Here is a 15,507-nt window from a genome sequence, read left to right on the forward strand (position 1 = left end):
CCCTCTTGCCTTGGCCCCGAGAGCAAAGTCCCGAGCGAGCACTCGACTCAGTGCAATGCACCCAGAAGGACGCTCTCGCTCGTCTTTCAAGGAGCGATTCCTAACAGCAGAAGCAGCAGAGGCACAAACTGCATGACGAGAAGGGACAACGTAGAACACGTCTCTGTCCTGGCACATTTCCGTGTGCGAAACTTCCCTCCGGGTCTTCGGGCCTTGCGAAGCCCTGTGTACTGCGAGCGCTGCTACTCGCAGCTCAGAAGGACCGTGGAGCTAGCGGCGAATTCGGAGAGCTCTTCGCTGCACTGCGCCGCTCGCAAGCGGCTTCGTTCTTCGCCTTCTGCCGTCCGGCGAGAGCTGAACTCCGGCGGTCAGTTGCAGCTCTGACCAACAGCGTGTTCTCAGTTCTTCGGGCAAGCACGCCCTCTTGCCTTGGCCCCGAGAGCAAAGTCCCGAGCGAGCACTCGACTCAGTGCAATGCACCCGGAAGGACGCTCTTGCTCGCCTTTCAAGCAGCGATTCCTAACAGCAGAAGCAGCAGAGGCACAAACTGCATGACGAGAAGGGACAACGTAGAACACGTCTCTGTCCTGGCACATTTTCGTGTGCGATACTTCCCTCCGGGTCTTCGGGCCTTGCGAAGCCCTGTGTACTGCGAGCGCTGCTACTCGCAGCTGAGAAGGACCGTGGAGCTAGCGGCGAATTCGGAGAGCTCTTCGCTGCACTGCGCCGCTCGCAAGCGGCTTCGTTCTTCGCCTTCTGCCGTCCGGCGAGAGCTGAACTCCGGCGGTCAGTTGCAGCTCTGCCCAACAGCGTGTTCTCAGTTCTGCGGGCAAGCACGCCCTCTTGCCTTGGCCCCGAGTGCAAAGTCCCGAGCGAGCACTTGACTCAGTGCAATGCACCCGGAAGGACGCTCTCGCTCGTCTTTCAAGGAGCGATTCCTAACAGCAGAAGCAGCAGAGGCACAAACTGCATGACGAGAAGGGACAACGTAGAACACGTCTCTGTCCTGGCACATTTCCGTGTGCGAAACTTCCCTCCGGGTCTTCGGGCCTTGCGAAGCCCTGTGTACTGCGAGCGCTGCTACTCGCAGCTCAGAAGGACCGTGGAGCTAGCGGCGAATTCGGAGAGCTCTTCGCTGCACTGCGCCGCTCGCAAGCGGCTTCGTTCTTCGCCTTCTGCCGTCCGGCGAGAGCTGAACTCCGGCGGTCAGTTGCAGCTCTGCCCAACAGCGTGTTCTCAGTTCTGCGGGCAAGCACGCCCTCTTGCCTTGGCCCCGGGAGCAAAGTCCCGAGCGAGCACTCGACTCAGTGCAATGCACCCGGAAGGACGCTCTCGCTCGTCTTTCAAGGAGCGATTCCTGACAGCAGAAGCAGCAGAGGCACAAACTGCATGACGAGAAGGGACAACGTAGAACACGTCTCTGTCCTGGCACATTTTCGTGTGCGATACTTCCCTCCGGGTCTTCGGGCCTTGCGAAGCTCCGTGTACTGCGAGCGCTGCTACTCGCAGCTCAGAAGGACCGTGGAGCTAGCGGCGAATTCGGAGAGCTCTTCGCTGCACTGCGCCGCTCGCAAGCGGCTTCGTTCTTCGCCTTCTGCCGTCCGGCGAGAGCTGAACTCCGGCGGTCAGTTGCAGCTCTGCCCAACAGCGTGTTCTCAGTTCTGCGGGCAAGCACGCCCTCTTGCCTTGGCCCCGGGAGCAAAGTCCCGAGCGAGCACTCGACTCAGTGCAATGCACCCGGAAGGACGCTCTCGCTCGTCTTTCAAGGAGCGATTCCTAACAGCAGAAGCAGCAGAGGCACAAACTGCATGACGAGAAGGGACAACGTAGAACACGTCTCTGTCCTGGCACATTTTCGTGTGCGATACTTCCCTCCGGGTCTTCGGGCCTTGCGAAGCTCCGTGTACTGCGAGCGCTGCTACTCGCAGCTCAGAAGGACCGTGGAGCTAGCGGCGAATTCGGAGAGCTCTTCGCTGCACTGCGCCGCTCGCAAGCGGCTTCGTTCTTCGCCTTCTGCCGTCCGGCGAGAGCTGAACTCCGGCGGTCAGTTGCAGCTCTGCCCAACAGCGTGTTCTCAGTTCTGCGGGCAAGCACGCCCTCTTGCCTTGGCCCCGGGAGCAAAGTCCCGAGCGAGCACTCGACTCAGTGCAATGCACCCGGAAGGACGCTCTCGCTCGTCTTTCAAGGAGCGATTCCTAACAGCAGAAGCAGCAGAGGCACAAACTGCATGACGAGAAGGGACAACGTAGAACACGTCTCTGTCCTGGCACATTTCCGTGTGCGAAACTTCCCTCCGGGTCTTCGGGCCTTGCGAAGCCCTGTGTACTGCGAGCGCTGCTACTCGCAGCTGAGAAGGACCGTGGAGCTAGCGGCGAATTCGGAGAGCTCTTCGCTGCACTGCGCCGCTCGCAAGCGGCTTCGTTCTTCGCCTTCTGCCGTCCGGCGAGAGCTGAACTCCGGCGGTTAGTTGCAGCTCTGCCCAACAGCGTGTTCTCAGTTCTGCGGGCAAGCACGCCCTCTTGCCTTGGCCCCGGGAGCAAAGTCCCGAGCGAGCACTCGACTCAGTGCAATGCACCCGGAAGGACGCTCTCGCTCGTCTTTCAAGGAGCGATTCCTAACAGCAGAAGCAGCAGAGGCACAAACTGCATGACGAGAAGGGACAACGTAGAACACGTCTCTGTCCTGGCACATTTCCGTGTGCCATACTTCCCTCCGGGTCTTCGGTCCTTGCGAAGCTCCGTGTACTGCGAGCGCTGCTACTCGCAGCTCAGAAGGACCGTGGAGCTAGCGGCGAATTCGGAGAGCTCTTCGCTGCACTGCGCCGCTCGCAAGCGGCTTCGTTCTTCGCCTTCTGCCGTCCGGCGAGAGCTGAACTCCGGCGGTCAGTTGCAGCTCTGACCAACAGCGTGTTCTCAGTTCTGCGGGCAAGCACGCCCTCTTGCCTTGGCCCCGGGAGCAAAGTCCCGAGCGAGCACTCGACTCAGTGCAATGCACCCGGAAGGACGCTCTCGCTCGTCTTTCAAGGAGCGATTCCTAACAGCAGAAGCAGCAGAGGCACAAACTGCATGACGAGAAGGGACAACGTAGAACACGTCTCTGTCCTGGCACATTTTCGTGTGCCATACTTCCCTCCGGGTCTTCGGGCCTTGCGAAGCTCCGTGTACTGCGAGCGCTGCTACTCGCAGCTCAGAAGGACCGTGGAGCTAGCGGCGAATTCGGAGAGCTCTTCGCTGCACTGCGCCGCTCGCAAGCGGCTTCGTTCTTCGCCTTCTGCCGTCCGGCGACAGCTGAACTCCGGCGGTCAGTTGCAGCTCTGCCCAACAGCGTGTTCTCAGTTCTGCGGGCAAGCACGCCCTCTTGCCTTGGCCCCGAGAGCAAAGTCCCGAGCGAGCACTCGACTCAGTGCAATGCACCCGGAAGGACGCTCTCGCTCGTCTTTCAAGGAGCGATTCCTAACAGCAGAAGCAGCAGAGGCACAAACTGCATGACGAGAAGGGACAACGTAGAACACGTCTCTGTCCTGGCACATTTGCGTGTGCGATACTTCCCTCCGGGTCTTCGGGCCTTGCGAAGCCCTGTGTACTGCGAGCGCTGCTACTCGCAGCTCAGAAGGACCGTGGAGCTAGCGGCGAATTCGGAGAGCTCTTCGCTGCACTGCGCCGCTCGCAAGCGGCTTCGTTCTTCGCCTTCTGCCGTCCGGCGAGAGCTGAACTCCGGCGGTCAGTTGCAGCTCTGACCAACAGCGTGTTCTCAGTTCTGCGGGCAAGCACGCCCTCTTGCCTTGGCCCCGAGTGCAAAGTCCCGAGCGAGCACTCGACTCAGTGCAATGCACCCGGAAGGACGCTCTCGCTCGTCTTTCAAGGAGCGATTCCTGACAGCAGAAGCAGCAGAGGCACAAACTGCATGACGAGAAGGGACAACGTAGAACACGTCTCTGTCCTGGCACATTTGCGTGTGCGATACTTCCCTCCGGGTCTTCGGGCCTTGCGAAGCTCCGTGTACTGCGAGCGCTGCTACTCGCAGCTGAGAAGGACCGTGGAGCTAGCGGCGAATTCGGAGAGCTCTTCGCTGCACTGCGCCGCTCGCAAGCGGCTTCGTTCTTCGCCTTCTGCCGTCCGGCGAGAGCTGAACTCCGGCGGTCAGTTGCAGCTCTGACCAACAGCGTGTTCTCAGTTCTGCGGGCAAGCACGCCCTCTTGCCTTGGCCCCGGGTGCAAAGTCCCGAGCGAGCACTCGACTCAGTGCAATGCACCCGGAAGGACGCTCTCGCTCGCCTTTCAAGGAGCGATTCCTAACAGCAGAAGCAGCAGAGGCACAAACTGCATGACGAGAAGGGACAACGTAGAACACGTCTCTGTCCTGGCACATTTTCGTGTGCGATACTTCCCTCCGGGTCTTCGGGCCTTGCGAAGCCCTGTGTACTGCGAGCGCTGCTACTCGCAGCTCAGAAGGACCGTGGAGCTAGCGGCGAATTCGGAGAGCTCTTCGCTGCACTGCGCCGCTCGCAAGCGGCTTCGTTCTTCGCCTTCTGCCGTCCGGCGAGAGCTGAACTCCGGCGGTCAGTTGCAGCTCTGCCCAACAGCGTGTTCTCAGTTCTGCGGGCAAGCACGCCCTCTTGCCTTGGCCCCGAGTGCAAAGTCCCGAGCGAGCACTTGACTCAGTGCAATGCACCCGGAAGGACGCTCTCGCTCGTCTTTCAAGGAGCGATTCCTAACAGCAGAAGCAGCAGAGGCACAAACTGCATGACGAGAAGGGACAACGTAGAACACGTCTCTGTCCTGGCACATTTCCGTGTGCGAAACTTCCCTCCGGGTCTTCGGGCCTTGCGAAGCCCTGTGTACTGCGAGCGCTGCTACTCGCAGCTCAGAAGGACCGTGGAGCTAGCGGCGAATTCGGAGAGCTCTTCGCTGCACTGCGCCGCTCGCAAGCGGCTTCGTTCTTCGCCTTCTGCCGTCCGGCGAGAGCTGAACTCCGGCGGTCAGTTGCAGCTCTGCCCAACAGCGTGTTCTCAGTTCTGCGGGCAAGCACGCCCTCTTGCCTTGGCCCCGAGAGCAAAGTCCCGAGCGAGCACTCGACTCAGTGCAATGCACCCGGAAGGACGCTCTCGCTCGCCTTTCAAGGAGCGATTCCTAACAGCAGAAGCAGCAGAGGCACAAACTGCATGACGAGAAGGGACAACGTAGAACACGTCTCTGTCCTGGCACATTTTCGTGTGCGATACTTCCCTCCGGGTCTTCGGGCCTTGCGAAGCCCTGTGTACTGCGAGCGCTGCTACTCGCAGCTGAGAAGGACCGTGGAGCTAGCGGCGAATTCGGAGAGCTCTTCGCTGCACTGCGCCGCTCGCAAGCGGCTTCGTTCTTCGCCTTCTGCCGTCCGGCGAGAGCTGAACTCCGGCGGTCAGTTGCAGCTCTGCCCAACAGCGTGTTCTCAGTTCTGCGGGCAAGCACGCCCTCTTGCCTTGGCCCCGAGTGCAAAGTCCCGAGCGAGCACTTGACTCAGTGCAATGCACCCGGAAGGACGCTCTCGCTCGTCTTTCAAGGAGCGATTCCTAACAGCAGAAGCAGCAGAGGCACAAACTGCATGACGAGAAGGGACAACGTAGAACACGTCTCTGTCCTGGCACATTTCCGTGTGCGAAACTTCCCTCCGGGTCTTCGGGCCTTGCGAAGCCCTGTGTACTGCGAGCGCTGCTACTCGCAGCTCAGAAGGACCGTGGAGCTAGCGGCGAATTCGGAGAGCTCTTCGCTGCACTGCGCCGCTCGCAAGCGGCTTCGTTCTTCGCCTTCTGCCGTCCGGCGAGAGCTGAACTCCGGCGGTCAGTTGCAGCTCTGCCCAACAGCGTGTTCTCAGTTCTGCGGGCAAGCACGCCCTCTTGCCTTGGCCCCGGGAGCAAAGTCCCGAGCGAGCACTCGACTCAGTGCAATGCACCCGGAAGGACGCTCTCGCTCGTCTTTCAAGGAGCGATTCCTAACAGCAGAAGCAGCAGAGGCACAAACTGCATGACGAGAAGGGACAACGTAGAACACGTCTCTGTCCTGGCACATTTTCGTGTGCGATACTTCCCTCCGGGTCTTCGGGCCTTGCGAAGCCCTGTGTACTGCGAGCGCTGCTACTCGCAGCTCAGAAGGACCGTGGAGCTAGCGGCGAATTCGGAGAGCTCTTCGCTGCACTGCGCCGCTCGCAAGCGGCTTCGTTCTTCGCCTTCTGCCGTCCGGCGAGAGCTGAACTCCGGCGGTCAGTTGCAGCTCTGACCAACAGCGTGTTCTCAGTTCTGCGGGCAAGCACGCCCTCTTGCCTTGGCCCCGGGAGCAAAGTCCCGAGCGAGCACTCGACTCAGTGCAATGCACCCGGAAGGACGCTCTCGCTCGTCTTTCAAGGAGCGATTCCTAACAGCAGAAGCAGCAGAGGCACAAACTGCATGACGAGAAGGGACAACGTAGAACACGTCTCTGTCCTGGCACATTTCCGTGTGCGAAACTTCCCTCCGGGTCTTCGGGCCTTGCGAAGCCCTGTGTACTGCGAGCGCTGCTACTCGCAGCTCAGAAGGACCGTGGAGCTAGCGGCGAATTCGGAGAGCTCTTCGCTGCACTGCGCCGCTCGCAAGCGGCTTCGTTCTTCGCCTTCTGCCGTCCGGCGAGAGCTGAACTCCGGCGGTTAGTTGCAGCTCTGCCCAACAGCGTGTTCTCAGTTCTGCGGGCAAGCACGCCCTCTTGCCTTGGCCCCGGGAGCAAAGTCCCGAGCGAGCACTCGACTCAGTGCAATGCACCCGGAAGGACGCTCTCGCTCGTCTTTCAAGGAGCGATTCCTAACAGCAGAAGCAGCAGAGGCACAAACTGCATGACGAGAAGGGACAACGTAGAACACGTCTCTGTCCTGGCACATTTTCGTGTGCCATACTTCCCTCCGGGTCTTCGGGCCTTGCGAAGCTCCGTGTACTGCGAGCGCTGCTACTCGCAGCTCAGAAGGACCGTGGAGCTAGCGGCGAATTCGGAGAGCTCTTCGCTGCACTGCGCCGCTCGCAAGCGGCTTCGTTCTTCGCCTTCTGCCGTCCGGCGAGAGCTGAACTCCGGCGGTCAGTTGCAGCTCTGCCCAACAGCGTGTTCTCAGTTCTGCGGGCAAGCACGCCCTCTTGCCTTGGCCCCGGGAGCAAAGTCCCGAGCGAGCACTCGACTCAGTGCAATGCACCCGGAAGGACGCTCTCGCTCGTCTTTCAAGGAGCGATTCCTAACAGCAGAAGCAGCAGAGGCACAAACTGCATGACGAGAAGGGACAACGTAGAACACGTCTCTGTCCTGGCACATTTTCGTGTGCCATACTTCCCTCCGGGTCTTCGGGCCTTGCGAAGCTCCGTGTACTGCGAGCGCTGCTACTCGCAGCTCAGAAGGACCGTGGAGCTAGCGGCGAATTCGGAGAGCTCTTCGCTGCACTGCGCCGCTCGCAAGCGGCTTCGTTCTTCGCCTTCTGCCGTCCGGCGAGAGCTGAACTCCGGCGGTCAGTTGCAGCTCTGCCCAACAGCGTGTTCTCAGTTCTGCGGGCAAGCACGCCCTCTTGCCTTGGCCCCGAGAGCAAAGTCCCGAGCGAGCACTCGACTCAGTGCAATGCACCCGGAAGGACGCTCTCGCTCGTCTTTCAAGGAGCGATTCCTAACAGCAGAAGCAGCAGAGGCACAAACTGCATGACGAGAAGGGACAACGTAGAACACGTCTCTGTCCTGGCACATTTTCGTGTGCGATACTTCCCTCCGGGTCTTCGGGCCTTGCGAAGCCCTGTGTACTGCGAGCGCTGCTACTCGCAGCTCAGAAGGACCGTGGAGCTAGCGGCGAATTCGGAGAGCTCTTCGCTGCACTGCGCCGCTCGCAAGCGGCTTCGTTCTTCGCCTTCTGCCGTCCGGCGAGAGCTGAACTCCGGCGGTCAGTTGCAGCTCTGACCAACAGCGTGTTCTCAGTTCTGCGGGCAAGCACGCCCTCTTGCCTTGGCCCCGAGTGCAAAGTCCCGAGCGAGCACTCGACTCAGTGCAATGCACCCGGAAGGACGCTCTCGCTCGTCTTTCAAGGAGCGATTCCTAACAGCAGAAGCAGCAGAGGCACAAACTGCATGACGAGAAGGGACAACGTAGAACACGTCTCTGTCCTGGCACATTTTCGTGTGCCATACTTCCCTCCGGGTCTTCGGGCCTTGCGAAGCTCCGTGTACTGCGAGCGCTGCTACTCGCAGCTCAGAAGGACCGTGGAGCTAGCGGCGAATTCGGAGAGCTCTTCGCTGCACTGCGCCGCTCGCAAGCGGCTTCGTTCTTCGCCTTCTGCCGTCCGGCGAGAGCTGAACTCCGGCGGTCAGTTGCAGCTCTGCCCAACAGCGTGTTCTCATTCTGCGGGCAAGCACGCCCTCTTGCCTTGGCCCCGAGAGCAAAGTCCCGAGCGAGCACTCGACTCAGTGCAATGCACCCGGAAGGACGCTCTCGCTCGTCTTTCAAGGAGCGATTCCTAACAGCAGAAGCAGCAGAGGCACAAACTGCATGACGAGAAGGGACAACGTAGAACACGTCTCTGTCCTGGCACATTTGCGTGTGCGATACTTCCCTCCGGGTCTTCGGGCCTTGCGAAGCTCTGTGTACTGCGAGCGCTGCTACTCGCAGCTCAGAAGGACCGTGGAGCTAGCGGCGAATTCGGAGAGCTCTTCGCTGCACTGCGCCGCTCGCAAGCGGCTTCGTTCTTCGCCTTCTGCCGTCCGGCGAGAGCTGAACTCCGGCGGTCAGTTGCAGCTCTGACCAACAGCGTGTTCTCAGTTCTGCGGGCAAGCACGCCCTCTTGCCTTGGCCCCGAGAGCAAAGTCCCGAGCGAGCACTCGACTCAGTGCAATGCACCCGGAAGGACGCTCTCGCTCGTCTTTCAAGGAGCGATTCCTAACAGCACAAGCAGCAGAGGCACAAACTGCATGACGAGAAGGGACAACGTAGAACACGTCTCTGTCCTGGCACATTTTCGTGTGCGATACTTCCCTCCGGGTCTTCGGGCCTTGCGAAGCTCCGTGTACTGCGAGCGCTGCTACTCGCAGCTCAGAAGGACCGTGGAGCTAGCGGCGAATTCGGAGAGCTCTTCGCTGCACTGCGCCGCTCGCAAGCGGCTTCGTTCTTCGCCTTCTGCCGTCCGGCGAGAGCTGAACTCCGGCGGTCAGTTGCAGCTCTGACCAACAGCGTGTTCTCAGTTCTGCGGGCAAGCACGCCCTCTTGCCTTGGCCCCGGGTGCAAAGTCCCGAGCGAGCACTCGACTCAGTGCAATGCACCCGGAAGGACGCTCTCGCTCGTCTTTCAAGGAGCGATTCCTAACAGCAGAAGCAGCAGAGGCACAAACTGCATGACGAGAAGGGACAACGTAGAACACGTCTCTGTCCTGGCACATTTCCGTGTGCGATACTTCCCTCCGGGTCTTCGGGCCTTGCGAAGCTCTGTGTACTGCGAGCGCTGCTACTCGCAGCTGAGAAGGACCGTGGAGCTAGCGGCGAATTCGGAGAGCTCTTCGCTGCACTGCGCCGCTCGCAAGCGGCTTCGTTCTTCGCCTTCTGCCGTCCGGCGAGAGCTGAACTCCAGCGGTCAGTTGCAGCTCTGACCAACAGCGTGTTCTCAGTTCTGCGGGCAAGCACGCCCTCTTGCCTTGGCCCCGGGAGCAAAGTCCCGAGCGAGCACTCGACTCAGTGCAATGCACCCGGAAGGACGCTCTCGCTCGTCTTTCAAGGAGCGATTCCTAACAGCAGAAGCAGCAGAGGCACAAACTGCATGACGAGAAGGGACAACGTAGAACACGTCTCTGTCCTGGCACATTTCCGTGTGCGAAACTTCCCTCCGGGTCTTCGGGCCTTGCGAAGCCCTGTGTACTGCGAGCGCTGCTACTCGCAGCTCAGAAGGACCGTGGAGCTAGCGGCGAATTCGGAGAGCTCTTCGCTGCACTGCGCCGCTCGCAAGCGGCTTCGTTCTTCGCCTTCTGCCGTCCGGCGACAGCTGAACTCCGGCGGTCAGTTGCAGCTCTGCCCAACAGCGTGTTCTCAGTTCTGCGGGCAAGCACGCCCTCTTGCCTTGGCCCCGGGAGCAAAGTCCCGAGCGAGCACTCGACTCAGTGCAATGCACCCGGAAGGACGCTCTCGCTCGTCTTTCAAGGAGCGATTCCTAACAGCAGAAGCAGCAGAGGCACAAACTGCATGACGAGAAGGGACAACGTAGAACACGTCTCTGTCCTGGCACATTTTCGTGTGCGATACTTCCCTCCGGGTCTTCGGGCCTTGCGAAGCTCCATGTACTGCGAGCGCTGCTACTCGCAGCTGAGAAGGACCGTGGAGCTAGCGGCGAATTCGGAGAGCTCTTCGCTGCACTGCGCCGCTCGCAAGCGGCTTCGTTCTTCGCCTTCTGCCGTCCGGCGAGAGCTGAACTCCGGCGGTCAGTTGCAGCTCTGACCAACAGCGTGTTCTCAGTTCTGCGGGCAAGCACGCCCTCTTGCCTTGGCCCCGGGAGCAAAGTCCCGAGCGAGCACTCGACTCAGTGCAATGCACCCGGAAGGACGCTCTCGCTCGTCTTTCAAGGAGCGATTCCTAACAGCAGAAGCAGCAGAGGCACAAACTGCATGACGAGAAGGGACAACGTAGAACACGTCTCTGTCCTGGCACATTTTCGTGTGCCATACTTCCCTCCGGGTCTTCGGGCCTTGCGAAGCTCCGTGTACTGCGAGCGCTGCTACTCGCAGCTCAGAAGGACCGTGGAGCTAGCGGCGAATTCGGAGAGCTCTTCGCTGCACTGCGCCGCTCGCAAGCGGCTTCGTTCTTCGCCTTCTGCCGTCCGGCGAGAGCTGAACTCCGGCGGTCAGTTGCAGCTCTGACCAACAGCGTGTTCTCAGTTCTGCGGGCAAGCACGCCCTCTTGCCTTGGCCCCGGGAGCAAAGTCCCGAGCGAGCACTCGACTCAGTGCAATGCACCCGGAAGGACGCTCTCGCTCGTCTTTCAAGGAGCGATTCCTAACAGCAGAAGCAGCAGAGGCACAAACTGCATGACGAGAAGGGACAACGTAGAACACGTCTCTGTCCTGGCACATTTTCGTGTGCCATACTTCCCTCCGGGTCTTCGGGCCTTGCGAAGCTCCGTGTACTGCGAGCGCTGCTACTCGCAGCTCAGAAGGACCGTGGAGCTAGCGGCGAATTCGGAGAGCTCTTCGCTGCACTGCGCCGCTCGCAAGCGGCTTCGTTCTTCGCCTTCTGCCGTCCGGCGAGAGCTGAACTCCGGCGGTCAGTTGCAGCTCTGCCCAACAGCGTGTTCTCAGTTCTGCGGGCAAGCACGCCCTCTTGCCTTGGCCCCGAGAGCAAAGTCCCGAGCGAGCACTCGACTCAGTGCAATGCACCCGGAAGGACGCTCTCGCTCGTCTTTCAAGGAGCGATTCCTAACAGCAGAAGCAGCAGAGGCACAAACTGCATGACGAGAAGGGACAACGTAGAACACGTCTCTGTCCTGGCACATTTTCGTGTGCGATACTTCCCTCCGGGTCTTCGGGCCTTGCGAAGCTCCGTGTACTGCGAGCGCTGCTACTCGCAGCTCAGAAGGACCGTGGAGCTAGCGGCGAATTCGGAGAGCTCTTCGCTGCACTGCGCCGCTCGCAAGCGGCTTCGTTCTTCGCCTTCTGCCGTCCGGCGAGAGCTGAACTCCGGCGGTCAGTTGCAGCTCTGCCCAACAGCGTGTTCTCAGTTCTGCGGGCAAGCACGCCCTCTTGCCTTGGCCCCGAGAGCAAAGTCCCGAGCGAGCACTCGACTCAGTGCAATGCACCCGGAAGGACGCTCTCGCTCGCCTTTCAAGGAGCGATTCCTAACAGCAGAAGCAGCAGAGGCACAAACTGCATGACGAGAAGGGACAACGTAGAACACGTCTCTGTCCTGGCACATTTTCGTGTGCGATACTTCCCTCCGGGTCTTCGGGCCTTGCGAAGCCCTGTGTACTGCGAGCGCTGCTACTCGCAGCTCAGAAGGACCGTGGAGCTAGCGGCGAATTCGGAGAGCTCTTCGCTGCACTGCGCCGCTCGCAAGCGGCTTCGTTCTTCGCCTTCTGCCGTCCGGCGAGAGCTGAACTCCGGCGGTCAGTTGCAGCTCTGACCAACAGCGTGTTCTCAGTTCTGCGGGCAAGCACGCCCTCTTGCCTTGGCCCCGAGTGCAAAGTCCCGAGCGAGCACTCGACTCAGTGCAATGCACCCGGAAGGACGCTCTCGCTCGTCTTTCAAGGAGCGATTCCTAACAGCAGAAGCAGCAGAGGCACAAACTGCATGACGAGAAGGGACAACGTAGAACACGTCTCTGTCCTGGCACATTTTCGTGTGCCATACTTCCCTCCGGGTCTTCGGGCCTTGCGAAGCTCCGTGTACTGCGAGCGCTGCTACTCGCAGCTCAGAAGGACCGTGGAGCTAGCGGCGAATTCGGAGAGCTCTTCGCTGCACTGCGCCGCTCGCAAGCGGCTTCGTTCTTCGCCTTCTGCCGTCCGGCGAGAGCTGAACTCCGGCGGTCAGTTGCAGCTCTGCCCAACAGCGTGTTCTCATTCTGCGGGCAAGCACGCCCTCTTGCCTTGGCCCCGAGAGCAAAGTCCCGAGCGAGCACTCGACTCAGTGCAATGCACCCGGAAGGACGCTCTCGCTCGTCTTTCAAGGAGCGATTCCTAACAGCAGAAGCAGCAGAGGCACAAACTGCATGACGAGAAGGGACAACGTAGAACACGTCTCTGTCCTGGCACATTTTCGTGTGCCATACTTCCCTCCGGGTCTTCGGGCCTTGCGAAGCTCCGTGTACTGCGAGCGCTGCTACTCGCAGCTCAGAAGGACCGTGGAGCTAGCGGCGAATTCGGAGAGCTCTTCGCTGCACTGCGCCGCTCGCAAGCGGCTTCGTTCTTCGCCTTCTGCCGTCCGGCGAGAGCTGAACTCCGGCGGTCAGTTGCAGCTCTGCCCAACAGCGTGTTCTCAGTTCTGCGGGCAAGCACGCCCTCTTGCCTTGGCCCCGGGAGCAAAGTCCCGAGCGAGCACTCGACTCAGTGCAATGCACCCGGAAGGACGCTCTCGCTCGTCTTTCAAGGAGCGATTCCTAACAGCAGAAGCAGCAGAGGCACAAACTGCATGACGAGAAGGGACAACGTAGAACACGTCTCTGTCCTGGCACATTTTCGTGTGCCATACTTCCCTCCGGGTCTTCGGGCCTTGCGAAGCTCCGTGTACTGCGAGCGCTGCTACTCGCAGCTCAGAAGGACCGTGGAGCTAGCGGCGAATTCGGAGAGCTCTTCGCTGCACTGCGCCGCTCGCAAGCGGCTTCGTTCTTCGCCTTCTGCCGTCCGGCGAGAGCTGAACTCCGGCGGTCAGTTGCAGCTCTGCCCAACAGCGTGTTCTCAGTTCTGCGGGCAAGCACGCCCTCTTGCCTTGGCCCCGAGAGCAAAGTCCCGAGCGAGCACTCGACTCAGTGCAATGCACCCGGAAGGACGCTCTCGCTCGTCTTTCAAGGAGCGATTCCTAACAGCAGAAGCAGCAGAGGCACAAACTGCATGACGAGAAGGGACAACGTAGAACACGTCTCTGTCCTGGCACATTTTCGTGTGCGATACTTCCCTCCGGGTCTTCGGGCCTTGCGAAGCTCCGTGTACTGCGAGCGCTGCTACTCGCAGCTCAGAAGGACCGTGGAGCTAGCGGCGAATTCGGAGAGCTCTTCGCTGCACTGCGCCGCTCGCAAGCGGCTTCGTTCTTCGCCTTCTGCCGTCCGGCGAGAGCTGAACTCCGGCGGTCAGTTGCAGCTCTGCCCAACAGCGTGTTCTCAGTTCTGCGGGCAAGCACGCCCTCTTGCCTTGGCCCCGAGAGCAAAGTCCCGAGCGAGCACTCGACTCAGTGCAATGCACCCGGAAGGACGCTCTCGCTCGTCTTTCAAGGAGCGATTCCTAACAGCAGAAGCAGCAGAGGCACAAACTGCATGACGAGAAGGGACAACGTAGAACACGTCTCTGTCCTGGCACATTTTCGTGTGCGATACTTCCCTCCGGGTCTTCGGGCCTTGCGAAGCCCTGTGTACTGCGAGCGCTGCTACTCGCAGCTCAGAAGGACCGTGGAGCTAGCGGCGAATTCGGAGAGCTCTTCGCTGCACTGCGCCGCTCGCAAGCGGCTTCGTTCTTCGCCTTCTGCCGTCCGGCGAGAGCTGAACTCCGGCGGTCAGTTGCAGCTCTGACCAACAGCGTGTTCTCAGTTCTGCGGGCAAGCACGCCCTCTTGCCTTGGCCCCGAGTGCAAAGTCCCGAGCGAGCACTCGACTCAGTGCAATGCACCCGGAAGGACGCTCTCGCTCGTCTTTCAAGGAGCGATTCCTAACAGCAGAAGCAGCAGAGGCACAAACTGCATGACGAGAAGGGACAACGTAGAACACGTCTCTGTCCTGGCACATTTTCGTGTGCCATACTTCCCTCCGGGTCTTCGGGCCTTGCGAAGCTCCGTGTACTGCGAGCGCTGCTACTCGCAGCTCAGAAGGACCGTGGAGCTAGCGGCGAATTCGGAGAGCTCTTCGCTGCACTGCGCCGCTCGCAAGCGGCTTCGTTCTTCGCCTTCTGCCGTCCGGCGAGAGCTGAACTCCGGCGGTCAGTTGCAGCTCTGCCCAACAGCGTGTTCTCATTCTGCGGGCAAGCACGCCCTCTTGCCTTGGCCCCGAGAGCAAAGTCCCGAGCGAGCACTCGACTCAGTGCAATGCACCCGGAAGGACGCTCTCGCTCGTCTTTCAAGGAGCGATTCCTAACAGCAGAAGCAGCAGAGGCACAAACTGCATGACGAGAAGGGACAACGTAGAACACGTCTCTGTCCTGGCACATTTGCGTGTGCGATACTTCCCTCCGGGTCTTCGGGCCTTGCGAAGCTCTGTGTACTGCGAGCGCTGCTACTCGCAGCTCAGAAGGACCGTGGAGCTAGCGGCGAATTCGGAGAGCTCTTCGCTGCACTGCGCCGCTCGCAAGCGGCTTCGTTCTTCGCCTTCTGCCGTCCGGCGAGAGCTGAACTCCGGCGGTCAGTTGCAGCTCTGACCAACAGCGTGTTCTCAGTTCTGCGGGCAAGCACGCCCTCTTGCCTTGGCCCCGAGAGCAAAGTCCCGAGCGAGCACTCGACTCAGTGCAATGCACCCGGAAGGACGCTCTCGCTCGTCTTTCAAGGAGCGATTCCTAACAGCACAAGCAGCAGAGGCACAAACTGCATGACGAGAAGGGACAACGTAGAACACGTCTCTGTCCTGGCACATTTTCGTGTGCGATACTTCCCTCCGGGTCTTCGGGCCTTGCGAAGCTCCGTGTACTGCGAGCGCTGCTACTCGCAGCTCAGAAGGACCGTGGAGCTAGCGGCGAATTCGGAGAGCTCTTCGCTGCACTGCGCCGCTCGCAAGCGGCTTCGTTCTTCGCCTTCTGCCGTCCGGCGAGAGCTGAACTCCGGCGGTCAGTTGCAGCTCTGACCAACAGCGTGTTCTCAGTTCTGCGGGCAAGCACGCCCTCTT

The sequence above is a fragment of the Sturnus vulgaris genome, unplaced genomic scaffold, assembly GCF_052056855.1.
Source record: "Sturnus vulgaris isolate bStuVul1 unplaced genomic scaffold, bStuVul1.hap1 Scaffold_157, whole genome shotgun sequence".
NCBI lineage: Eukaryota > Metazoa > Chordata > Aves > Passeriformes > Sturnidae > Sturnus > Sturnus vulgaris.